Source organism: Elaeis guineensis, chromosome 4 (genome assembly GCF_000442705.2).
Source record: "Elaeis guineensis isolate ETL-2024a chromosome 4, EG11, whole genome shotgun sequence".
In the NCBI taxonomy this organism is placed as follows: Eukaryota; Viridiplantae; Streptophyta; class Magnoliopsida; order Arecales; family Arecaceae; genus Elaeis; species Elaeis guineensis.
The window spans coordinates 35,090,524-35,116,218 of record NC_025996.2 but is presented as its reverse complement, the minus strand read 5'-3'; the positions used below and the strand labels follow the sequence as shown (position 1 = coordinate 35,116,218).

Genomic DNA, 25,695 nt, shown 5'->3' with positions numbered 1-25,695 from the left:
TATTTCCTTGATTGCTTGTGCCCTCTTTTTCTCTCTTTGGCTTATCAGCTTTACCATATGGCATTGTCATATACTGTAAAATCTGCTGAAAAGATTAGGTACCATTTGATTCACCACCAGATTTATGTTCCTTATCTTGCAAATTGTGATATGACGAGTACTTATGTTTTATGTTTCTCTTCTCGTATGGTCAAACATGAGAGTGTTGTGAACGCTGTTGAAGGCAAATTCCTTTTCAAGATACCAAAATCATGTCAGGAGCGTGAAATTTGGCTCAACTCCAATAAACATACATCTGCTTGGTCATCTTTCTTGGAAGTAGGTACTTTGCTATGTGATTGTATGGGAAAATTAATTTCTTTATCTAAGAGGAAATGTCTAAAAAAATCTGTATACAGAGACATGATGTTGATTCCATTAAATTTTCTCCTTTCTTTAGAGCAAGGCTATAAACGTGTTGTAAATTGTTGGTACCCATTTGTTTTTTTTTTTTTTATATATATCTATATAATATGAGTAAAATGATCAATGGATATTAACGATAAAATTTTATGTTGATACGTGAATTTATGGAATAATCTCTCAACGTGCTACGTGTTAAACTCTCCACGATGTTTTTTTTTTTTTTTCCATGCGGCGTGTTTTTTTTCTTCAAACCCGTCCCGAGCGCTCTCAAACCTTTTGGAGCTCTCGCAGACGCCCACCTCTTCCTCGCTTTCTTCAGTGCCACCTTCCACCGGTCTCCGCCATCGTCTTCCTCCCCATCGTCACCAACATCGGCCTTCCCGTCCAATCTCTCTCGGATGCTTTCCTTCCCATAGATCTCCAAGAAATAGAGACGCCGATCTCCTCCTTGCCCTCCTCACCGCCAACTCCCGCCGGTCTCTGCCATCGCCTACATCTCTATCATCACCGTTCTTCCCCTCCAATCTCCCTCAAGTGCTTTCCTTCCCATAGATCTCCAAAAAAGAGATAAATGAAAAGCAAAAAAAAAAAAAAAAATGATCAATCTATGCCGGAAAAGGTCTTGCCTTTTAATTCTTCTACCTTCCTTTTATTTTCGTTAATTTTTTCTATCTTTTTTGCTGGCCATGAGTGCTGTCGAAATGGCCGTCGAGATCCCCTGCCCCAACAGCAGTCTAAAAGTTCCAAGAAGAACCATGCTGCTCTCGATCCCAAGATCACTGACAAGGTTCCAGGGACCCTATCTCCTCTTAAATCTCTATCCTAATGCGGCGAGGCTTTTCCGTTTCATTTTGTTCGTTGATTGATTCCCTGGTCTTCTTTGTATAAAGATCCTTCCTTTTTGCAAAAAGAAAAAAATTATCATTCTTTAGTGCTCAGATCGATGAAGAATTATATAGGACGAGATGCCTCATCAGTGACAGTGATGTGGCATATCGCTTCTTCCGAGCAAGGCTCACGGTTGTTTGCTGCTGATGCTTTTTTTCATCTTTTTATGAAAAAAGAGGTTTTTTTATACTATTTTTATTGGATTTATGGATGAATTTGTCGATGCTTATTTTTTGATTATGTTTTGTGACCAGGTTGATTCTTGAAGATGTTTCTTGGGCCGGTGAACGTTAGGGCGACGAGGAAAGAAGTTCAGCCCAAATGAAAGGAAGAGTACAACGGCTATAGAGTATGATGATCCTCTTACTTATTCATGCTTTTATAGGGATCTAAGTTATTTACATCTGCTTGCATATTTTATGGTGTAACTTGGGTTTTTGGTGTTTCCGGATAGCTGGATTTACTATTATGGGCAGAGGGTGGATTTTCTGAACTCTAAAGGGATCATTTTTTTGGGTGAATCAGATTGGAACTATTGCTTTGCTTTAGGTTTTCTTGGCAAATGAAGAGGGGATCTTTGACCATTTACGAGCATTTTCCAAAAAATTACTAGATTGATATTTCATATATATATATATATATATATAATATATATAATATATATATATATATATATATATATATATATATATATATATATATATATAATGACTGAAAAAAATGGTTTTAGTTTTTTCGACAAAATGAAACAAAAGAGGTTAAATCTAAGCTTAGGCTAGAGAACTAGCAGTGTGTAACTATTAATTAATTATTTTTGGTTGTCCTACCTCCAAGTGCCTTTACACCCGAGGAGATACCAAATGTTGCTCCTTCAAAGAATCAAAGAAATACTGGTAGCAAGGAGATACATAATGTAAAACCCCCTGAAACTTCTTGCTTCTTAGGACTTCTATCCTCTCCAGTCTTTCTTGGTAAATTGCACTTCAATGTTCCAGTGGAGTATCCAATGTTATTTATACTATATCTTGGTAGTGGTAGGCAGCAATATGGGCACTGGAAATCTTGGAAGAATATATATGGGAAAATAAGTGAAGATCCTTGAGCGGGTTTGGCACCAGAATTTTTACAGTTATGGTCCAAACATTTCTATTTGTTGCACGCCCTTCTGCATGATGTGTACAATTGCAATATCATTCCATTGTTGAGATTACTTTGAATCTTTTAAAAGGGTATCTTATAGCTTATATAAAAATTAGAGCTCCTCAATTGCTGTGACACTTACACTTCTTGCATAAAACTCATGAGAACAAGCTATCTCAAGATCTATTAAAAATGGTCATCAATTTGGAGGAAAATCACTATTGTAATGATTTCAGGTTTGTGAAAAATGTGTCTTTTTCTCTATCAATTTAAGTAGTTATCGTTTCTTTGTAAGAAGACGTGTGATATAGATGGCAGTGTGTGATCTATTTCTCAACTTTTTTCTCTCTTTATTTTTTTTTTTTTAAGAGTTCTAATTTCTTTCTTCTATTACTTCTAAGCTTTATGTTGCGAATTCATCCGTTAGAATTGTTAAGATAAAATTTAGAGAAGTAAAGCTTTTCTCTTGATGTCAAATAACTTATATTTTATTTTGTGAATTCATGCGTTAGAATTATCGAGATAAAATTCAAAAAAGTAATTTTTTTTTTATATCAAATAACTTATATTTTATTTTTAATGCTTAGAGAATGTATTCTACAAATTTTTTTATAGCATTTTTGATTTTTAAATTTACTAACATTTATAGTATAAAAAAATTATTATTATTAATATCAATTAAACCTCTGTAATGCAGCGGTTGAGTGCTAGTTATAGTTTACACTAAATGGAGTTTACCAGAATCTTCAAAAAGATGTCAGTAAATGACATAAACGATGTTTAGCGATAATAAATGGGCAATGCAAGTTGGACTTATGAACTGCCTGATCTAAATGTCAAAGCTAATGCATCGGGCGATGATGAAGATGATATTGGCTGGGAGGAATGGTGAGCTCAGATAAATTGAAAGTTTTGTATGTGCCTTCTATGAACCAGGTGAGCTCCCTTCGCTAACAATCCAATGTTTGTTATAGTCCCCTATGCTAAGAAATAAGCACAGAGTATCCTTCCAGACACGTCTCATTAGCATATATAGTGGCATCCGATGACAACAGAATATGCATTATTGGATTAGCTTTTCTGCAGGGTGGAGAAAAGTTTACACCAAGGAATTGAAGGAAATTCAGCTTATACATTGTACTGTGGTTCTTAATGCATCCTACCAACAAGGCTTTTGACATTCTGGAGTGCAACCCCAGACCGTGTTTATGATGATCAAGCCAATGGGAAGCCTTTTTAATGCATTCTAAGCAACCTATACCCATGGCAGATATATACGGCTAAAACTAAAGATTGAATTACAAAGCCATAAATATGATGAAGGTGATTTGCTAATTCAAGAAACCCAATCCTTAGCTCTAACGCCATGTGAATAACTATGTATGCGCGATTCAAGAATTACATGGAAGAATGGAAGAGGAGAAAAAGTACAAAGTGCCCTTCAGTCGTTTGGTATGCTATCAAACTTCCGCTTGAATTTTTTCTTTTTTTTTTTTTTTTTGATTGAATAGGAGGCTGAGAAAACCTTAGCCACAAGCTTTATTTTTTATTTTTTTGATAGAAAATGGGAGGGAGATCCACCCGATTTATTAGAAAAAGAATGTTACGTGCAATGTTACAGTGTATGGGATTACAAGACATCTGAGTAGGTGACATGTAGTAAGAGAAGTGATCATGAAATGAATGCTCAATATTATAGTGTTTCCGATCATCTCTTAACTTCGATGGTGACTGCTTACATTTTCATTCATGCCATGTTTGAGAGCTCTAAGAGCTTTGTCAAGTCCCAATTTAGTTAAGCGTCACAACATGAGGTCTGTTTGGCAAGCATGATGAGCAGAAATGAGTATGTAGCATTGGGGAGGAAAGCTTCAAAGGTGAATATTCTTTTGTTTCTCTCCTTCCATGAAATCCAACAAACAGATGCAAATATTGTGTCCCATATTTGAGGGCTGATGCTGTTGGGTATTAAAAGAACACCTGAAGCTTTATTAAAAGAAGAACAGGAGAGTTTCGGATGCAAATGTTGCCTCTGCTGAGCAGAGAACCAATGGGATCTAAAACATAATTTTCCAATCTTAGTAACATAACGCACAGATCTCTCCTACTTTTCTAGTAAATTAAATGGTCATCACTTCAGGATTTTTCGGATGGACAATTGAACCCCCTGGTGAATTGAAGAATCATCAAGGTCAACTAGAGATCCAGTAACAGTAATGAAACATTTCCTATCTTGTTCCAGATCCTTCCAAAAGGTAGACCACTCAATGAAGAGTGTGAGTCCTTTCGCGGCTGTAGAGGGAATCGAACTACTTTTGCCAAGAAAGATTCTGTAGTTCCTTTTATTCCAGCGAACCCCCAGCGAAGGCTGCGTAAAGCACCAGAATAACTGGTTGCAGAGACTTTGAGAAGGTCCTCCTCCTCCACGACAGACTAAAATCCTCAAAAGAAGACTGTGGATGAAGCACCCCAGCAAAGAGAACACAGCTTTCCAAATTGTTGAGGAGAAGAAACAGGTTGAAAATAAATGATCTACAGACTCCTTTGCATGACCATAAAGAGCACTGCCACCCAGCTTTTTTCCAGACTTCTTCCGCAGCAGCTCATGAGTATTCAATCTATCTTTTCTTCCTGCACAACCAAAGAAAACACCTAAATTTGAGTGGCACACTGAGTTTGTAGAGATATTTGGCAAACCTGCATTTGATGCCTCTTGTGTTGATGAAGTTATATAAGGACGCAGTTGTAAAGGAACCATTAGAATCCAATTTCCATAACACCTTGTCAGTTTCTTGAATTGGCGGAGCATGTGCAAGAATTCAGTGTGAACTATCCAATATAAATTGTTTGGATGGCCGTCGGAAATCAAGGTACGCTGGAGGATCTCCTGGGTTCAGCTCATCATTGCGCTCTGCAGGGAGAATTGGCACGAGAGGTATTCTACAATTTCCCCTAATTAAGAAAAGTTCCTCCATCCAAGCAATCCTCTCAAAAATTCTTCACACTTTTTAAACGTGGGGAAAGTTGTGCTCTGCAAAGGAAATCTGGGCAGCCATAGAATCATCTTGTCTTCACTTGCTCCTCTCTTTTGATACTATGATCTTCACCGTCCTCTTCCTGTAACCACTTACCTCTTTCCTTTTCCTTCATTGTAACCATTCTTTCGTTATTTAAATAAATTGGGGGAAGGTTTTGCTCCCTCCTTACATATCAAAAAATTAAAAAAAAAAAATGGGGGCGTGTACATTTGTTCTCTCTTTTTTACTATTTGCTGCTCATCAAAAAAGGTTTTGGGCAAACAATTACTGCCAATTTGAAGCCTTGAATCAATCTTTAAATGTGCGAACAAAATAAAGTCATAGCAGGTCGAATTTGTTTTCAAGACTAAAGGAGCGAGGCAAACCATATGGCAAGATCACAAAGGGACGCATATCTCTTGATTCTTATTTTGTCGGCAAGGACTGGGAGTTAGGAATAGTTCTTAGTTTTATCTAGCCCATTCTTTTTTTTGCAACTCATTTGGGTATGGGAAAAGATGATTCTCGTGGACATTGGGTTTCCATGAAAAGAATCCATAACCAGAGAGCTTGGGTATCATTTCCTTGTTTGTTGGATATACATCCAGGCAATAATGAAGATAGGTTTTGCCTACATATTATATCTATTTAAAATTGGTTATATATTAAAAAGACATATAGTAATATATATTGTATATTGCAAAATATAATATTATATAAATTTGTATTATGTGTTAATTTACATATATTATAATCACTCTATCTATTATGCACGAGACTATATTCTCTCATAATATTATTTTATATATTTGACAAATATTATATTATTAAATCATCTTATTATTATGCTATTATAATTATATTGTTATTTTTTTTATTCAACATACATAAGAATATAATATTTCCTACTGGCCAATAATATAGTTTTATATATTACATTCATACTGAAACTATATTATCAACTACTTTTTTAATTATATTATAATTATAAATATAATCTATCTAATAATATTTGTGAATAATATTTTTGTCATATATTAATATACTATATTTATATTAGACTATTCTTGTATTATTAAATTATATTATGCTAACAATAACATTATAATAATTATTATGTTCTTTCAATATATGAATATGGTTAAGTAAGCCATCTATAAAAAGATAGAAGTAGTGTCAATTGATGATAAATTGAGAGAAGGATGGCTCAGGGTTTGGATATGTATACAGAAAGATGCATCATTACTAAAAAATGATTTGAAATACGTGAAAAGAAAAAGGGACAAAGATAAATCATAAATCATATAGAAAGAAATAATAGGGAAGAACTAGATAACACTATGTCTTTTAAAAAGTATAATCTAAACAAAATGAAATGGAGAAAAAAGATTTACATAGCCCACCTTAGCTAATTTGAGATAATGGCTAAATATAGTTATTAAAATATGATCATTAAAGTATTATATTATATTCTATATTGTTTATATTTGCATTATTTTAAGCACTATAATAATATTAATATTTTAATAGAAGATTAATGTGTTGTTATAATGTTAATATTTGTATTATTTTATTCATAATACAAGTATCATTGAATAATATTTTATATTCTATGATAATAATTGTAGAAATTATAAATTATATAGCATCATGTAGTATGTATCACATTATATTAATTTATCACATTTTGATAGGTATTATTATTTTATGCTAATATAATATCAATAATAATACTAATTATACTAGTGGTAGCATTACTAATATAAATACTACTCAATTTTTATTTACATACTATAATAATAATAATATTTTTTTATAAAAAAATTAACAAATTATATGCATGCTACAAGGTTTATTTCATTCTCTTGAGATAAAGGATGAAAGTAGACTAAATAATATCTATTTAGATATATTTTCTTATTCAAATCAATCAAAATATAGATTAAAATTTGAGCATCTGACTAATATCTATATCTGTATTTATATCTATTAAAGAAAAATAGATATGGATAGACAACTATCCGATGCATATCCAAATATCCAATTATATTTGATAATCCTATTTAATTTTATATAGCACTTATAAATTTTTAAAGAAAATATATAATGATATAGACATGCTATTAATATTGATTTGCTATCCACTTAGTAATATCTTTATTTTATGATCATAAAATTTATTTATTTGACTTATTTTTCAATTTTTGTTCATACTCCCAATATCTAGCTTCTATTCGTATCCATTTGAAATAAATACAGATATAAATTTTTGCATTTGACAAATGCCTACATCTATATTTGCATTTGTCAAACAAAACAAATATGGTATAGGTATATTGGTATCCAATTTGATTTCAAATCTATCTTCAAATTATATGGTTTATCCAAACTGAAAAATTAGGTCACTATCCAAGAACTTATTTCCTATAAATAAGAAAAACAATCTTGATTTCTTTTCCTAGAAACCAAATTTGGCTTCAGAATGATGTTGTTTACATGTCTCTCCTGCCCAAGACTTATATGCTAACCTCCTCCTCTTCTTCTTTCTATTTTTCATTTATTTATTTACTTTTTTCTCTGAAGTAGGATTTGGTCAAATATAGGAGTAAGGGTTTGATAAAACCTATATTTCCATCATGGAGCTATAATAGATACATCTTTGTCTATGTAGGTGCAAAAATCCGCTGGTGTCGGAGAAGCTGGAGTCGAGGGAGTCGCGGTCGCCGCCGGGACCTATAAAGAAAGTCTAAATTGGAGGTGGGGGTGCTCTGGCAAGATCCTCCGATACTCAAGTCAGTTCTCTGCCTCAACAGGAATGGAGTGCTCGAACAAAAATTTTAGCAGAGTTTTTAGATAGAGATTAGAGCTTAGAGAATAACATATCTGGGGGTCCCTTTTTATAGGTGGAGGGCGTAACAGATTGACGCGACGTCTGTAACCGCCCGATAGTGGGCCGTTCGGGGCCATGAGGAGTTTGTTACAGAGAGTAGTGGAGTGGAGTCGTGGCCATCGTCGTGGCCTGCCACATGGAGCTTGCTGTGGAGAGTGGAGCGATATCCGTTGTCGTGACTTGCCAGAGCATGATGGAGCCGCATGGGATCCGTTATAGGAAGTGGACCAGAGTCGCGGCCATTACTGTGGCCTGCCAGGGAGTCCAAGCCTGTCAACCGAAGCTCGGTTGGGGTATCCGGTGGAGAGGGGTAGCTCTCCGTCTGAGAGGAGCTCGGATGCTGCTGGTGAGCTTTCTACCGTTGGGTGCCTTGGGCGCTAGTACTGCAGGCGAAGGTCATCTGCTGTAGAAGCTCGGCCAAGGGCTTTCTGGTTCCTATAGAAGTCCGGATGGGGATCATTTGTTGAGGAAGCTCGGTCGAAGCCTACCTGCAATAGAAGTCCGAAAGAAATTCGTTCACAAGGGAAGCTCGGGTGGAGGCTTACAGTAGAAATCTGACGTGGACCGCTCGTAGTAGTAGCTCGGAGTAGATCACTTGTAGCAGAAGCTCGGCGTAGATCGCTTATAGCAGAAGCTCGGCGTAGATCGCTTGTAGCAGAAGCTCGGCGTAGATCGCTTGTAGTGGGGGCTCAGAGTCCGGCCCTTGTAAAAATTCGGATGAGGTCTATCTGCAATGGGAGCTCAGGGCTGAAGTCCGACTCCCGTAGGAGCTCGGACGAAGTCTACCTACAGTAGGAGTTCGGGGAAGAAGTCAGGCTCCCGTAGGAGCTCGGATGAAACCCAGAAGGTGGTCGACCGCCGTAGAGACTTGGACGGAGCCCGTCCGTCGTGGAGATCTGCTGTTGGGAAAGTTCGGCCACTGGCGAACTGACGTAGTTCTGAAAGAAATTCGGATTGGAGTCGATCGAGTCCTGTCGGAAAAGATCCGGAAGGGGTCCGAAGAACGGTTGACCCTTGTAGGAGATCGGCTGATGGTAGAATCCAGAGAGCACTCGGAGCAGCCTGATGGACAACCGAAGAAGCTTATCACTGGGGAAGCCCGGAAGATGCAGCAGGAGTTCGTCCGTCAGGGGAACTTGGGAATATTGTGGAAGCTCGACTGTCGAAGAGGTTCGGAAAGATGTCGCCCAAGATCGAACGCTGGCAGAGTCCCGAGAGGGTCACTCTTGGTACGAACTTCGACTGGAGGGTATTTTATACCCAACATCAGTCTCCCTACTTTCGAGTTCGAGTTTCGAATGAAAGAAGTATAGAGAAATTTTTACAGACGAAGTTGCCCCCTTGAATTCTGCGCGCGACCATCCTCAAATATCCTGACATTTAATGTGCGCGTGCCGGAGTCTTTTCAAATCGGAACAATCCGAAGAGACTTTTCGAAACTCCCACTAGAGCGTTGCTCTAGGTACGACGTAATAATAGCCTTGCCAGCTGTCAACCGCTTTTAACCGCCTGCTGTGACGAGTGGGACACGTGGCGAACATGGGTCGGCCTGGGAGATCCGTGATCATTATAGCGCCAGATCCCATGGTCTATTTAAACCCGCCCTTCTTCCTCCGGGAGTTTTGTTCTGCCTGAAAGTCCTGTTGGTGCCCGCCTTCTTTCTGAGAGCTTTGACCTTCCTCGGCGTCCGTTTTGGCCGTAGGTGCTCTTCGAGTCATCCCTGTCCCTGCATCTCTGCATTCTTCGGAGCAGCTTAGGTTAGTTTCGAAACTTTCGTTCCTTCTCTCGTCATTTAGGTGTTCCTTCTTCTTCATTTTTCTTCTGCCACATTCCACCTGCCTGGTTCCCCATCGACCTTTCGTCTCTTGTTTCTTTCGAATTTCTGAGATTTTTAAGGTTTTTGCTTGAAATATCTTCTGGCACCTCCGCCTCTAGCGGTTCCAAGAGTTCGTCTGCCTCAGTCCCCCAGGACCCTCATACTGTAGATGAACCCATACCTGGGGCTGAGCCTCGTTCGATTTTTGCACCAGACGCCATTCTCTGTTCTCTGACTCTGGACGAACTTCTACTGATAAGGGTTCAGTATGGAGTTTCTCCGGAGTACAAGCTGAAACTTCCTGGTCCCGCCGACTGGGCTAGCACCCCCCCACCTGGCCATTTCTGTTTATACCATGAGGCCTTCCATGCTGGGCTCTGGCTCCCGCTTCTATCCTTCGTCGTCGCTCTTTTTCATTTTCTAGACATTTCTTTAGCTTCAGTCGCGTCGAACTCCTTTAGGTTTTTAATAGGGTTCCTCTCCCTTTGCCACGTAGTCGAAGTTCAGCCATCTCTTCCTTTGTTTAGGTATTTTTATACCTTCAAGTGCTACCCCTCGGCGAAGGACTGATGGTACTTCTCCCTCCAGTTTGGTAAGAAGGGGTTGCTGAAAGGTGCTCCCTCTTCTATCCATAACTGGAAGGGGAAGTACCTCTACGTCCAATGTCCGACCTTAAAGCTGGGATTGCCCCCTTGGGGCTCCCCGAGGGACTCCGTCCGTCGGGCTCCTAGCCTGGGGGAGGACGACCTTCAAGCCGCCCGAAAATTTTTTAGTTATCCAACTCCTTCCCTTCCCAACCTTCTGAAGGAGCAATTTCTGTTCAACATCGGCTTGAGTCCCCTGGATCCTGCGAGTATTCCACCTTTCCTTTTCTTCTTCTTCTCTTCCTCCCCTCTCTTTTTTTTTTTTTAAACTGTGCGTCACTTCTTCCTTCTTTCACTCCATTGCTGATCTCTTTTTTCTCTCTCTCTTTTTTTTTTTTAGGAATGGACGCCGAAGCAGCATGGATGCTTGCCAGGGGCCTCAAGGTTCACAAAAGAAAAGGTGCTGCGGCCTTTGGGTTGGCAAAGAAGGCGAGAGCAGAGGAGACGAGCTCGACCATGCTTGCCCAAGCGGCCCCCACCGTCGATGTTCCTTCAGACGTCGAGCCTTCAGCTCCCCGAGCCCCTTCGAGGAGTTCTCCCGCCGAGGTTTCTGCTTCGGGGGCCCGCTCCGAGGAGGTGCCAGGGGTTAAGAGGGGGAGAAGAAAGAAGATGGTGGCCCGTAGGGTCAGCGGCCGTCGAGCTGCCATCGAAGAATCCCACGGCTCCGAGGAAGAGCCGGTGGAGAATTCCTTCAATGACAGGGACCTGATGAAGCGACTGGTCGACGGGTGCGTCCTGCCCGAAGTCGTCCAGAGGATCATTCGCGCCGATCCCGAACAGCGGATTTGGAACTCTCTGGGGTCCTTTCTCGAGGTAAGCAGATTCACTTTCCTCCTTCCCCTCGCTCCTTCATTCAAATAACTTCTCAGCTTTCAATCTGACCTTCTGGCCACCCTTGCAGATCGGACACCAGCTCTTCATCAATATCGAGGTAATGAACAAGGCTAGGAGGGACACTATCCAGGTGGAGGAAAGTCGTCGGGTCGAGGCCGCCCACCTCAAGGAAAAGGCTGCCGAGGTAGCCAACCTCCAAAAGGTACTTGAGAAAGAAAAGTAGGCCTCAGAGGAGATGGTGAGGAAGGCGGAGGCCGAGGTCGCAAATTTGACGGAGCAAATTTTGATTCTGATCTCGGAGGCCAGGGGCCAAGCGGTGGAGGAGTTCAAGGCCTCTGCTGAAATGAGAGACCTGAACGTCAAGTTCGACCAAGATGCATTCATCAAAGGATTCAAGTTCTGCCAAGAGAAGATGGTCAAGAGATTTTTCGAGCTCGACTTCAGCTTCTTGGATGAGGCATCTGAAGATGAAGCCGGGCCTTCTCCTACTGCCGCTGCCACCGCAGCCCCCCTTCCAAGAACACCGGGCTCTCCAACTCCTACTTCGAAGGTCTGAGACCTCTGACTTTGTATTTTTCTTTTACTGTGATTTTTTTTTCTTTTGTCTTTAAAAGACATTCAATCAATAAAATTGGGCTCCTCCTTATGGGAAACTTCTCCTCTCTATTTTTTTTTTCTTTCTGCAATGAGCCGTGCCTTGACGCTTTTGTCTCTCGATGGTAGTGCCCTGCCGAAGTGCTTCCCTTGCCACAGGGAGTTCTGCTGAGGTCAACGATCTGACATCTGAGGAAGAAAGTCCGTCATTTAAAAAAAAAATCGAGGGAGATAGAGGACGAGCTTCACAAGTTGAGGGAGAGCCACTCAGAGGCCACTACGGAGGCCACCTACTTTCGGAACCTCCACGTGAAAGGGATCATGGATTACAGTCGAAGGAAGGTGAACTTCGAGAAGGAGCTCGAGGAATATAAGAAGCACGCCAGCGATCGATCTTGGGCTCAGGCCTCCAAGATCAGCTCTGTTGGAGCGGAGCTGTTGGCTGCACGGGAGAAGATCGGCTAGCTGGAGGGAAGCTCGTCCTGGCTTTCAACTCGGGCCGACCACAATCGAGAATGGTCGAAGAAGTTCTCCGACCTTCAGTAACAGCTCCAGGACGTCGAGGCGAACTACAATGCATATCGGGCCGGCTGGTGCAAGCAGGTGGAAGACTACAGGAGGAAGCTCAAGATGGCGACCGACGAGGTTGCCCGCCTTCAAAGGCAGTTATCTGAAGAAATCCAGTTCATCCCTGTTCGGGACCCCGACGAACTCCAATCCCTGAGAGAAACCATAGAAGAGCTATCCATCACCCTTGGGGAGGAAAAGGTCGAGCTGCAGCAGTTGAAGATCTAGCTGGTATACGAGCAACAGGCGGTCAAAGACGTGGAGGCAGAATTCGAGATTCTGGTCCACGCGTTGTGTTGAATTATCGTCCGTCAGATTTTTTTTATTTATTATTTTTTTTTCTTTATCTCGTTCGATGTCGATGTTGTCTTAAGGTTCCTGGTCGTTGTCACGTTGGCTTGCTTTTCTTGTCATCTTTCTTTTTCGACCTTAAGGGCTTTGTAATGCATACTTAGTTAATGAAATGAAAAAAAAAATTTCATTACCTCTTCTACTCATGTGTTGAGTTATCGTTTGCCGAACTTCTTTCGATTTTTGCCTTGCTCGATATCGATGTCATTCGAAGGTACCCAATCATCGTCGCATTGACATGTTCCTTTTGTTTATGGCCTCAGATTTGTCCGGGGTCATTCGAGTTTGACGCTTCCTTTCGGAGTTCGAGCTAGGGGGTCCGAACTTCTCGTTGCCTTAAGGAAGCCGTCTTATCCCAAGCCTGTGTTGAGAGCCCTCTTGGAGAATGGGGATTTTTGATAAGAATCTCCATCCTCGCTGAGGCGGGGTCTTTTGTATCTTTGATGTAATTTGTTTTATATTTGTCGCTGGTGCAGTTCGTCGCTTTCCTTTTCAACTTCTCTCCTTTTTTCTTTTTCTTTTCTCGAGTGAGAGTTTTTCCTCTGCTCTTAGCAAGGTCGTGGGAGCACGGAGGGGCCGTCGAGAAGATTTTCTTTTTTCTTATCAAATCTTGAATGATCGGATCTTGGTTGGCGTCAGGACGAGGTTCTCCTCCTATCCCTGATGTAGTCAGTTTCAGCTCAGGTTAAGATGAGGTTCTCCTCCTGTTCCTAACAGGACTGTGGAGGCACATATGGGCGTTGCAGGTTCTCTCCCCCATCCGGTCTAAAAGTAATCGGGCCTTCGACTTTGCTCATGTTAGGACGAGGTTCTCCTCCTGTCCCTAACATGGCTATGGGGGCACATATGGGTGTTGCAGGGTCTCTCCCCCCATCCGGTCTAAGGAGAATCGGGCCTTCGACTTTGCTCATGTTAGGGCGAAGTTCTCCTCCTGTCCCTAACAGGGCTGTGGGGGCATATATGGGCGTTGCAGGGCCTCTCCCCCCATCCGGTCTAAGGAGAACCGGGCCTTCGACTTTGCTCATATTAGGGCGAGGTTCTCCTCTTGTCCCTAATAGGGCTGTGGGGGTGCATAAGGGCATTGTAGGGCCTCTCTCTCCATCCGATCAAAGAAGAATCGGGCCTTCGACTTTGCTCATGTTAGGGCGAGGTTCTCCCCCTATTCTTAACAGGGCCATGAGGGCACATAAGGGCCATTATATGGGCCTCTCCCCCCGTCGGGTCTTAAAATAATCGGACTTTTAACTTTGCCCATGTTAGGACAAGGTTCTCCTCCTGTTCCTAACATGGCTTTGTTTTCGTTGTCTGAAGGGGTTATCCCCTGTCGTTATGAGTCCATGCCAAAAGGGAAAGATATGCAAATCTGAAAGAAGTCTTGATTTAAAGCAAAGTTGTTAGTAATACATTTACAGGTTTTTCAAATCCCATGGTCGTAGAAGGTCTACTCCCCGTCGAGGTCCCCCAGAGATGGAGTTGATGATCCCAATTGGAGGCCGATCTCCGGGCTGCTCTTCCCTCCTCGATGGCTCAGATTGTGACAGGGCCCTTGGCCGATCCTCTCTACCCTCAGGTCGGCGTCGAATGAACCTGTCGAGCCGACCTTGTCTGATGAGCTCCTCGATCTCGTCTCGGAGTTGAATGCATTCCTCTGTGTCGTGGTCGTGGTCACGATGGTAGAGGCAGAACTTGTTAGGATTGCACTTCTCAGGGTGTGTGTGCATCCTTTCTGGCCTTGGGAGCTGCTCTCTGACCTCCATCAGCACCTGAATATTCGATGCGTTGAGAGGGGCATAGCTGCGGAATCTTCCTGGGTGAGAGCCCCGCCGAACCCTGCAGTTCGGGCTTCTCTGCCTGTGTGCTCGAGGAGGAGTCTGGGCACGCTTGTGCTCGGGAGGAGTCCGAGAACGTGGCCAGGCTTCACTCGGTTCTCTTTCAACTGCGGGCTTGCCGAAGTCGCCCGCCTGCCGCTCCTTTGCGGCTTCCTCGTCCTTCAGTTTGAAGGCTTCCTCCGCTCGGGCATATCCTTCGACCCGAGCCAGCAGATCGGCAAAGTCTCTGGGATACTTCTTTTCCAGGGAGAAGAGGAGGTCATTCTTTTGAAGGCCGCTCTTTAAGGCAGCCATTGCAACCGATTGGTCCAGGTTCCAGACCTCCAGGGCGGCGACGTTGAAGCGGTTGACGTAAGCTCGGATGGATTCTTCCTCCTTTTACTTGATGTTGATGAGGGACTCCGAACCTCGCCGGGGACGCCGGCTGCTGATGAAATGAGCCACGAACTGGTGACTCATTTGGTCAAAGGAGAAGATTGTACCCAGCTTTAGTGTCGAGTATCAATTCCTGGCTGCTCCCTTCAAGATAGACGGGAAAGCTCGACACAAGATGGCGTCTGGCGCGTCATGGAGCAGCATCATGGTCTGGAAGGCCTCCAGGTGGTCGATTGGGTCCGAGGTCCTATCGTAGCTCTCGAATTGGGGAAGCTTGAAGTTCGGCGGGATTGGTTCCTGCATGATCATTTAAGAGAAAGGAGGGTCAGTGTAGATGTCCTCACCGTAAGCAGTGGGAGTGCGACGGAGCTCTTCGATCCGTCGATTCATCTCCTGGAATCTCTGATCCAGGAGGTCCTCTTGATTGCGGGCCTCGAGGGTCTTCTGGTGGAGCGGAGGCAGGGACTCTCCGGGGGTTGAATCATGATCGGATGGAGGACTCTCCGCTTTTTATTTTTCTTTTCTAGGAAAGACAGGGCGGCTGGCTCATGTGGCCCGCCCGATCATCGGATTCTGAAACTCCGGCGATGCTCTTTCCAGCCGCACCGATGCCTGCGGCCGCTGCGGCTACTGCTGCATGGCCTGCACTGCTTCGGTGAGGCCTCTGACCTGTTGAACCAGCAGGTCAAACTGTTCCATACCGACTGCCATCGCCGGAGGAGGAGGAGCCGGGAAAACTGGAGATGAAGTCGGGGCTTGTGGAGCTTGCTGAGATCTGGCCGCGGAGGCCGTTGACTGCCTAGTGGATGTCCTTCGGGGAGGCATCAGGTGGAGATCAGGCAGGCAACTGGAGGAAGAGATGTCGGAGAAGATGACCGGAGATGGTCCCGTTGAGCTCTCCTTTAAGAACAAGGGTACTGCGAAGACACACAGCCCTTCCTCTAGCGCCAATCCTGTTGGTGCAAAAATTCGCCGGCGTCGGAGAAGCTGGAGTCAAGGGAGTCACGGTCGCCGTCGGGACCTGCAAAGAAAGTCTAAACCGGAGGTGGGGGTGCTCCGGCAAGACCCTCCGACGCTCAAGTCAGTTCTCTGCCTCAACAGGAATGGAGTGCTCGAACGAAAATTTTAGCAGAGTTTTTAGATAGAGATTAGAGCTTAGAGAATAACATATCTGGGGGTCCCTTTTTATAGACGGAGGGCGTAACAGATTGACAGCGACGTCTGTAACCGCCCGATAGTGGGCCGTTCGGGGCCATGAGGAGTTTGTTACAGAGAGTAGTGGAGTGGAGTAGTGGCCATCGTCGTGGCCTGCCACGTGGAGCTTGCTGTGGAGAGTAGAGCGATATCCGTTGTCGTGACTTGCTAAAGCATGATGGAGCCGCGTGGGATCCGTTATAGGAAGTGGAGCAGAGTCGCAGCCATTACTGTGGCCTGCCAGGGAGTCCAGGCCTGTCAGCCGAAGCTCGATTGGGGTGTCCGGTGGAGAGGGATAGCTCTCCATCTGAGAGAAGCTCAGATGCTGCTGGCGAGCTTTCTACCGTTGGGTGCCTTGGGCGCTAGTACTGTAGGCGAAGGTCATCTGCTGTAGAAGCTTGGCCAGGGGCTTTCTGATTCCCGTAGAAGTCCGGATGGGGATCATTTGTTGAGGAAGCTCGGTCGAAGCCTACCTGCAATAGAAGTCCGGAAGGAATTCATTCACAAGGGAAGCTCGGGTGGAGGCTTACAGTAGAAATCCGGCACTGACCGCTCGTAGCAGAAGCTCGGAGTAGATCGCTTGTAGCAGAAGCTCAGCATAGATCGCTTGTAGCAGAAGCTCGGTGTAGATCGCTTGTAGTGGGGGCTCAGAGTCCGATCCTTGTAAGAATTCAGATGAGGTCTATCTGCAATGGGAGCTCAGGACTGAAGTCCGACTCCCGTAGGAGCTCGGACGAAGTCTACCTGCAGTAGGAGTTCGGAGAAGAAGTCCGACTCCCGTTGGAGCCCAGATGAAACCCAGAAGGCGGTCGATCGCCGTAGAGACTTGGATGGAGCCCGTCCGTCGTGGAGATCTGCTATTGGGAAAGTTCGGCCACTAGCGAACTGACGTAGTTCTGGAAGAAATTCGGATTGGAGTCGATCGAGTCCTGTCGAAAAAGATCCGGAAGGGGTCCGGAGAACGGTTGACCCTTGTAGGAGATCGGCTGATGGTAGAATCCAGAGAGCACTCGGAGCGGCCTGATGGACAACCGAAGAAGCTTATCGCTGGGGAAGCTCGGAAGATGCAGCAGGAGTTCGTCCGTCGGAGGAACTTGGAAATATTGTGGAAGCTCGATCATCGGAGAGGTTCGGAAAGATGTCGTCCAAGGTCGGACGCCGGCAGAGTCTCAGGAGGGTCACTCCTGGTACGAACTTCGGTTGGGGGGTATTTTATACCCAATAGTCTATTTAATGATTTTTATTATTGCATCATGCAAATAATCTTGAGGTGCTTATGTTTGTCTTCTTATGGATAGGGTATCTTGTATGACATTAGGTATTTTACTGCCATTGTATTACTTTGCTAGTGTGACATAAAAACAAAAACACCCAATTCTAATAAAATATTATTTTATTTATGAGCAAAATGGCAGCAAATATAGATAGCGAATGATATACAAGTAGCAAAACAACTAAAGGAACAATAATTCAAAAAGCTCTTAAGTTCAGATCCATACATATTTGGATTGGAGGCGCTCCAACCATTATGCAGAGATATATATAGAGAGAGAGATCACCTACAATCGTAGCACCATCCATAATTGCTTAGCCATGCTTGCGGCTACTATTTCTCATGAAAAACTTTAACTTGGCAATTTTTTTTGCTGATTCTGTATAAACATAATCACATATTCTGTCAAAGAATCGAAGATAAGCAATTCTGATATCCTTTTGGACCAGCATCATGCCAACAAAACCCCAGAATCCAATGACAAATCCCATTATCTAGCTGCCATAAATCCATATCGTCTCACAGTCATCTTCATCTACTTCTTCCTCTTCTTGAATGTGCAGATGCATTAATAAGGCATTCTGGCAGGGGCTGTCCACAGAGATAATGATTGCCAATATAGATGAAGGGATCATTGAAGGTCAGAAATTGGTTCCCTGATGGAATTCTTCCCGACAAGTTGTTATATGACGAGTTCAAATTGCTTAAGTAATTCAAAGCAAGCATGGTTTGAGGAATTTGGCTAGAAAGATCGTTCATTGATAAATCGAGTGATTCCAACTGCCTCATGTCACAAATATTTTCTAGAATTTTTTCAATGAAAATGATTCCAAACAAGTTCAAGAAATGCAATCCATAAAGATTTGTCATTTCATTAGGCATCCCTCCAAAAAGATTGTTGTGTGATAGGTCAACCCAATAAAAGCACGCTAGTGTACTCAAGTTCTAATCCTTTTGTAATTATCAATAGACTCTCATGGTAAAATGGCATCGTGATCATACCTAAAAGCATCGGTTGGCTTCTTTCTTGTATCTCAGCCATTGTAGAAAAATTTCTAAAAGATGATGGTAGATTTTCTGAAAAATTATTGCAAGCTAAGTCCAAAACCTGAAGAGAAGACAAACTCGATATTTGCATTAGGATATTATCATTAAAAGAATTCGATTTTATAAGACGAAGCACTCTTAGAGATGAGAGGGTTTCTCCAATCCATGTGAGTATGTTGCCTGAGAATCTATTTTCACTGAGATCGAGAACAACCAATTTTTTACAAAGTCTCGAGAAGGATGGAAATTTACCAGATAATTGATTATTTCTCATGTGCAAAGATTGGAGTTTAATAGGATATGCCACCACGCTGGAAGTATCTTCTACGTTTCTTTTTTTTTTTTTGGAACATCAAGGATTTCTGGATGTGATTTATTCCAGCAATCTGGAAGTCCTCCAGATAAGTCATTATTGAAGAGGTCAAGAACCTCCAAAGAAGTCCAATTGCAAATCCAGCTGTCCGAAAATCCTCCAGATAGCTCATTATTAGAGAGGTCAAGAACCTTCCATAACATGAAGGATTGTTTTCTGAAATTCGAGCTTCGGGTAGTCACAGTGTATCCAAATGGGTTTGATTTTGAAATCAAGCAGGAAATTTAGGTCTCATATTAAATTTGTTATAATATTTAAAATGTAATATTCTGATTAAATCATCAACCGATGTTAGTGACAAGCACTGAACATGTAAATGGGTTGATTGAACAGTTCTGGTCCAATGATATTATGAATGAACTTGAAAATAGAGACGTCCATTGATCACTCATGACTAACCCAAACTGCTTTATAAACCCAAAAATTGGTCAATTTAAATAGGTTCGATCAAATTACAACTGAGGTCAATTTACAAACCCATCAAAATACCATAGCAGAACTAATTGTTTTGAGCATGAACTTGGCACTCGTGTACCAAATTAATTGAATCCTTTGTAACAAAGGTATTTGATTGCCTTAATCATGGTGTTCATATTGCAAATCAATTGAAATATTATTATGAAACTAACTTGAAAATAAATTCGTCCATTTCATTCATGACGAACCAAACTACTTTAGATCAAAAATAGAACCAAGCCTGCTATAGCTAGTTATTTAAGTGTTTTAACCAAATTACAAGCAAAGTCAAAATTACATACTCATAAAAAGTAATTTGGAATGGTGTCTAACGGAAGTCTAGTTAGTATGATGATAACGCTTCCAACATAAGTCGGAAGAGAAAATTGCTCGTCACTTCATGCTTTGCGGTGGTGATCAATGGGAGAGCTGGCAACTGGTTTCCAATAATGAGGGGGCTTAAATAAGGTAATCCGTTATCTCCTTTCTTTTCATTTTAGTAGCAGATATACTCCATCACATCCTTCATCAGGCTTAGCCAGCATTGGTCCAAGAAACTCTTTCGGCAACACATAGTGTGTATAACATGCTGACGATACAATAATTTTCTGCCATCCCACAAAAAAACATGTCAGCAATTTAAAGTTCATGATGTATGCATTGGACCTTTTTATCGGATTGAAAATCAACTTTGACAAAACACAGATAATATCTAGGGATTGAGCTGACAAATGCAGAGGTGTCAAGACTTGCTAAATAACTCGGATGTCAGGTAGGCAAATTGCCTCAATAATACCTCAGTATACCACTTCATCACAGGTCAATGCAAGACGAAAATTGAAAATTCTTGGTGAACAAAATAGAAAGAAAATTAGTAGGGTGGAAGAGAAATATCCTCATTCTAGTGAGAAGATTTGTCCTCATCAACTTAGTGCTAATAGCAGTTCCGATTTTGGATGTCAGTTCTGTACATCCCAACAGCTACAATCAAGGAGATAAATCAAATATACAGATCTTTCTTATGGAGTGACCAAAATCAATGTGGCAAGATCAAATTCTTAGCTAGTTGGGATCAGCTTTAATTGTTGTGCAAAAGAACTAGGTGGATTAGATGTCACAGATCTCAAACTCCAAAACATAGCGCTGCTTCTCAAATGGTGAGACTTATTCTATTCTGATCTAGACAAGCCATGAAAAACAATCATTCAGAAGTTATACTATTCAAAGGTTGCGCCAACAACTCAATCTTAATACCTTAATCTCATCACCTCACACTTTTGGAGAAGTATACTAAGGATATCATTGATCATGAAATCTCTTTCCTCTCCAATGATTGGAAATGGTAAAAAAAAAACATCACTTTGGAACCAAGCATGGAAGGGCAACTCACCATTTAATTCCATCTTCTCAATTCTATATTGGTTTGCTAAACACAAGAACTCGTGTGGCTAACTGCATAGACAAATCAAATTGGACAACAAATTCTAGATGTCCACTACCCACAATAGGCATCACAGAATATCAAGATCTCCTGAATATCCTGACCTGGGATATTTTGAATAAAAAAGGAATGGCGGGACCAAGCAAATGTCCCAAATGTGGGAACCGTAGTGAAACTTTAGAACACCTTTTCTTGACATGCCCCTACACCAAGGAAATGTAAAGCAGCCCACCATCCAACCTATCACTTCCGAATGAAGCCCAAGATTTCTGGCACTCATGGAGGAAACGGCATCCAAACAAAAAAGCAGTGAAAGCTATGGACACACTGGTAGCAATCTCTCCTTGGTGTCTTTGGATTGAATGCAATAATAGGATATTTCCCTACGAGGCCCTTTATCAGACTACTCTGGCAAAAAAGTTCATCTTTCTTTTAGGTGACTGAACGAGAGGCACAAAAGATGAGGAGATTACATGCCTTCACTCTAAACTTTCCTTGATGATGGGAACCGACCTCCCAACTATTTGGAGCGGCAATGACTGAAACTGAGACATGAGACATAAGGTTATAGTGATGAAGTGGTGATTTAAGTCATATTCATTACCCAGACATAACAAAGCTAGCTATTGATCCTCGCCCTCTGAACTCCCGTCTGTTGTTCTCTCCTCAACCCTATGTAACTCATCCACTCCCTCCAAAAGCACCCCCTTCCACGTCCCTCACCTAGCTCTTATCATTTTGTAATTTCTAACTTATCACATTATATATAAATATATTAATGGGGGAAGTATCTCACTAACCTCATTTTTCATCCAAAAAAAGAAAAAAAAAAAAAAACACTTCTAACGCTATTTTTTTAAATTTATAATTCATGTGAGCAGGGTCAAGTGCAGAACTAGACAAGCTCAAATATGAGCCCAATTAGACTCGGTACATATCTATTTATCCCAAGCATGAAGAGAAAGTCAAACGCATCTTTTATTATAAAAATACTTTAAGCTGGTTGTTACAATATTTCAGCCTCATTAAAAATAGCTCCAGGGAGCTTGCAGTTAACTACTTATTGTATGTTACATGCACAACGTTATTTGATTGTTTTTCTATTATCTGTTTTTTAAATTTATAATAGATAGGCCATCTGAAAATAAAGTTTTAAAAGTCTCCATTAGAGATTATACATCCTATATCAACTTTGTTTTTTTAATGAATATATCACTTAAATTTTAGCGAAATATATCCCCTGCTCCATTCTTCCCCTCTCTCCACTTGATGATGGAGGCGACAGGGTGTGCCAGCCTATTGCTTTCCATCTCCAGACGAAACAAACAATCTAAATTCCACTTTTCCTCCTAAGTTTAATTAGGGTACTTGGCCTTGTCCTTCCACTATTAATGACCTACATCAGCTACTGTGGCTTGTAAGGAATCACTTTAGCCGACATATATAGCTCGGCAATTGAATTAATAAACATAAAATAAACTTCCTGTCCGCAAATGAATTGATTAGATGACTCTTCTTATTTCCAAAGTTTCTTCGGGCATGCTCAGATATTTATTTAAAGAGATAAAAGTGGAGGATTTCTTCTTCATCAAAGAAAGATCCATGTTGAGAGATTTTGCTGGTTTGGTTCTCTCAAAATCAGAGGTGCATTATGTTTGCTCCGGCATCTTCATCTTTTTCTGTTTTACATACTTTTAGATTACATGTTGAGGCGAAGCGACTGGTGGGAGATGAGGATTTTGGGGATCCTTTTATGCCGCGATTACAGGATAGATGTTTTGTTTGAGCTCTCCATTCACCGTATGGACATCCATATTAATAATATTATTAATAAAATTATTTATTTTAAATAATAAATAAAAATTTTATTTAATAAAATTATTTATCAAAATAATATAATATAATATGATTAATAAAAAAATTATTAGTTTATTAAAATATATTAATTAAAAAATTCATTATTATCAAACTAATATAAAAATTAACAATAGTATTAATAACTGTTGGTGTATCTAATCGATCTTTGATCATGTGGCAATATCGAGATCAGCACTATATCGATCTGTCAATAAAGCATCATAACAGAAAGTGATCTTAACTCATCAGCAGTACTCAAAATCAGGTCGGAAAAATATCGATCTAGTATCAGGTACCTAATCGATCTGCTCGTATCTGTAATAACGACCTTTTGTAAGAGCCAACAAGGCCCTCGAGCCAACTATTCTCTAGCTATTTTCCACATAGGACAATCCATGAGCTCTTTATAACTGACCAATTTATTATAACTAATTTTGATCTAACAAACTAAGGTAGTTATCCAAAACCACCTAACAAACAAGATCTTTCGAATCAAGTGATTATCAACGGTCTAACAAACTCTTGTATATAAAGAGGGAAAGAAAACTCTCTAAGGATAAATCGAAACTAAATTCTCAAGTTTGAAATTCTACTGAACCCTCAGTTTTCCGATTTCTCCATTAAAAAAAACTTGAGTTCGCTTACTTCTTCATCTCCACTTTACTCCTTTTGCTCTTTATCTTTTTTTTTTTTGCGCTTTGTTTTCAATCTCCAATTGACTTAACCACTGAAAGATTCTGAATTGAAAGATTCTCCTTTTGATTTGTGGGCTTCATTGTAAGTTCATAAGCAGACTTCACCACATTGGTTCACCGCAAATTATCACCAGCTCAATCTTGAACCGACCTAGTCAGTTTTGTCCGAAACGTCACAGCAACAATAACTAGATTTGCTACGATGATATTAATATTTTTTATTAGTACTGCACGCTGTCTATATCCGACAATAGATTATACTAATATTTATTATATTTTATGATCATAATTTTACTTAAAAATAAAAATATAAACACTAATGATCCTACTATATTGCATTTAAATATCTCATAAATTTAATATTTTTTTTTATTTTTTATTATGATAGCATGGGTCATAGCTTGGGGAAGTAGATTTTCATGTTTTAATTATAATAAGTGGCTTGTCCTTTATGTTATCAAATATTGACTTGTTCCCATCTTTTGTTGCAAACTATGTCGTTAAAGGGTAGTCAAGCTAGTTTAACCAATCAAGCTTATGAAACGAGCTAAAATTTTCAGCATTAGGGGGGGTAAAAAAATCCAACTAAAGCAAGCTAGAAAGATGTTCTTCAGTGCAACATGTCTTATACATTTACACTGACCCACGTGTTTTGTGTGTTGCTCGGCATGCTGGATTGATTATCAATAGCCTATAATTAGTTTTGGTATCCCTCTCGAAGTTGAAACACAGCAACTGATTTTCTTCAATGTATTGCATAATCTAGCAATCTTGACCATGCTAGCCAATCCTCTAAACTTCTAAGTGACAGCTCTACCAAAAAAAAAAAAAGGAAAAAAAGAACTTCTTGAGTGACGGCACTAAACTACGAGATTGTAAAAGATTTGTTTCACACGCTCAAGGACTCAATATGTAAACGATTGGGGCATCCCTGGCTTGTTGGGTGCTAGTAAGTAGTTAGACTAGCGCTGCTTTAGGCATGCAGCCGTCCAATGGGATCATTAGTATAAAGCGTGCCTTCAAGTTGTATCAAGTTCATGGAGGGTACAAGGAGGAGCAAGCAAGAAGTATAAATTAAAATAGAATGAGAACAAATTAATGAGAGACAGAGTTATAAACAATATATGAATAGAGATGAATAACTAAGAAATCAAATTACTAAAGATGCAAGAGGTTCTCAAGCGAAAATTGGTTAAAAAATTATGTGATGAAATAAGAAAAGATATAAAGACGGTAAGATAAAAAGCTCAGAATGAGCAAATTCATTCTTCACATGAATGAAGCATGCATCGGATTCAATGGTAGAGAGAATAGAGTAATTCCTTCCGGCCACTCAATTTATGTCTCTTAAATCAGAATGAAATAATAAAATGGTGATGGTGAGGCTTTAGATCTTTTATGCTTCTGTCAATAATCAACAAACCAAGTTATAAAGTCTCTATTTATATTATAAGGTCCAAGCTTCATAATTCAGGTTGAACACTACTTTTTTTTTCTTGATGCGATCAAAAAAAAGAAAGATTTTATTTAACCTAATTGTTGCGGCCAACTCCCTATCGCCTGTCATTGGTGATGAGCACCTACAAAACAGCATCTACACAGATCGAAATTATGTCCGACGGAGATCCTCCGATGCTTAAGTCAGAATAGGAATTGGTGAACAGTAGTATATTTGAGTATCGAAAGTAGCAGAGCTCTAGTCTAGAAGTGTCTTAACAGTACTGTTTTCTTATCCTCTTTTTATAAATGAATCTGATGTAACCATCGAGCATGTAGTTCCCCTTTTTATGGTGCTAAATCATCAGACCATAACTGTAGAATTAGTAGGCCGTTAATTCTCAGTAATTGCCATGACACATAGTCGATAACTGTTTATAACGGTTACAGCACGTTGAGCAGATTAGCCGACTATATGTCGGTAATCCTGATATGTCGATAAAACATCCGAGTGATCATCAGCCAGTAGCATATGTTGGCGGCTTTTGATCGAAGATTATTTAAATTGCCTG

General features: G+C 40.9%; 1 long non-coding RNA gene across 2 annotated transcripts; it reads left to right on the top strand.

Moving 5' to 3' along the window:
- The first annotated feature begins 655 nt into the window (after nucleotides 1-655).
- On the top strand, nucleotides 656-4,119 carry LOC140856948 (uncharacterized). Of its 2 annotated transcripts, XR_012140470.1 has the most exons (4): nucleotides 656-1,425; nucleotides 1,548-1,642; nucleotides 3,131-3,369; nucleotides 3,520-4,119. It is a non-coding gene; the product is annotated as an uncharacterized lncRNA (long non-coding RNA). The 2 variants fall into 2 exon arrangements; XR_012140469.1 differs by having other exon boundaries at nucleotides 3,131-4,109.
- Nucleotides 4,120-25,695: the final 21,576 nt, after the last annotated feature.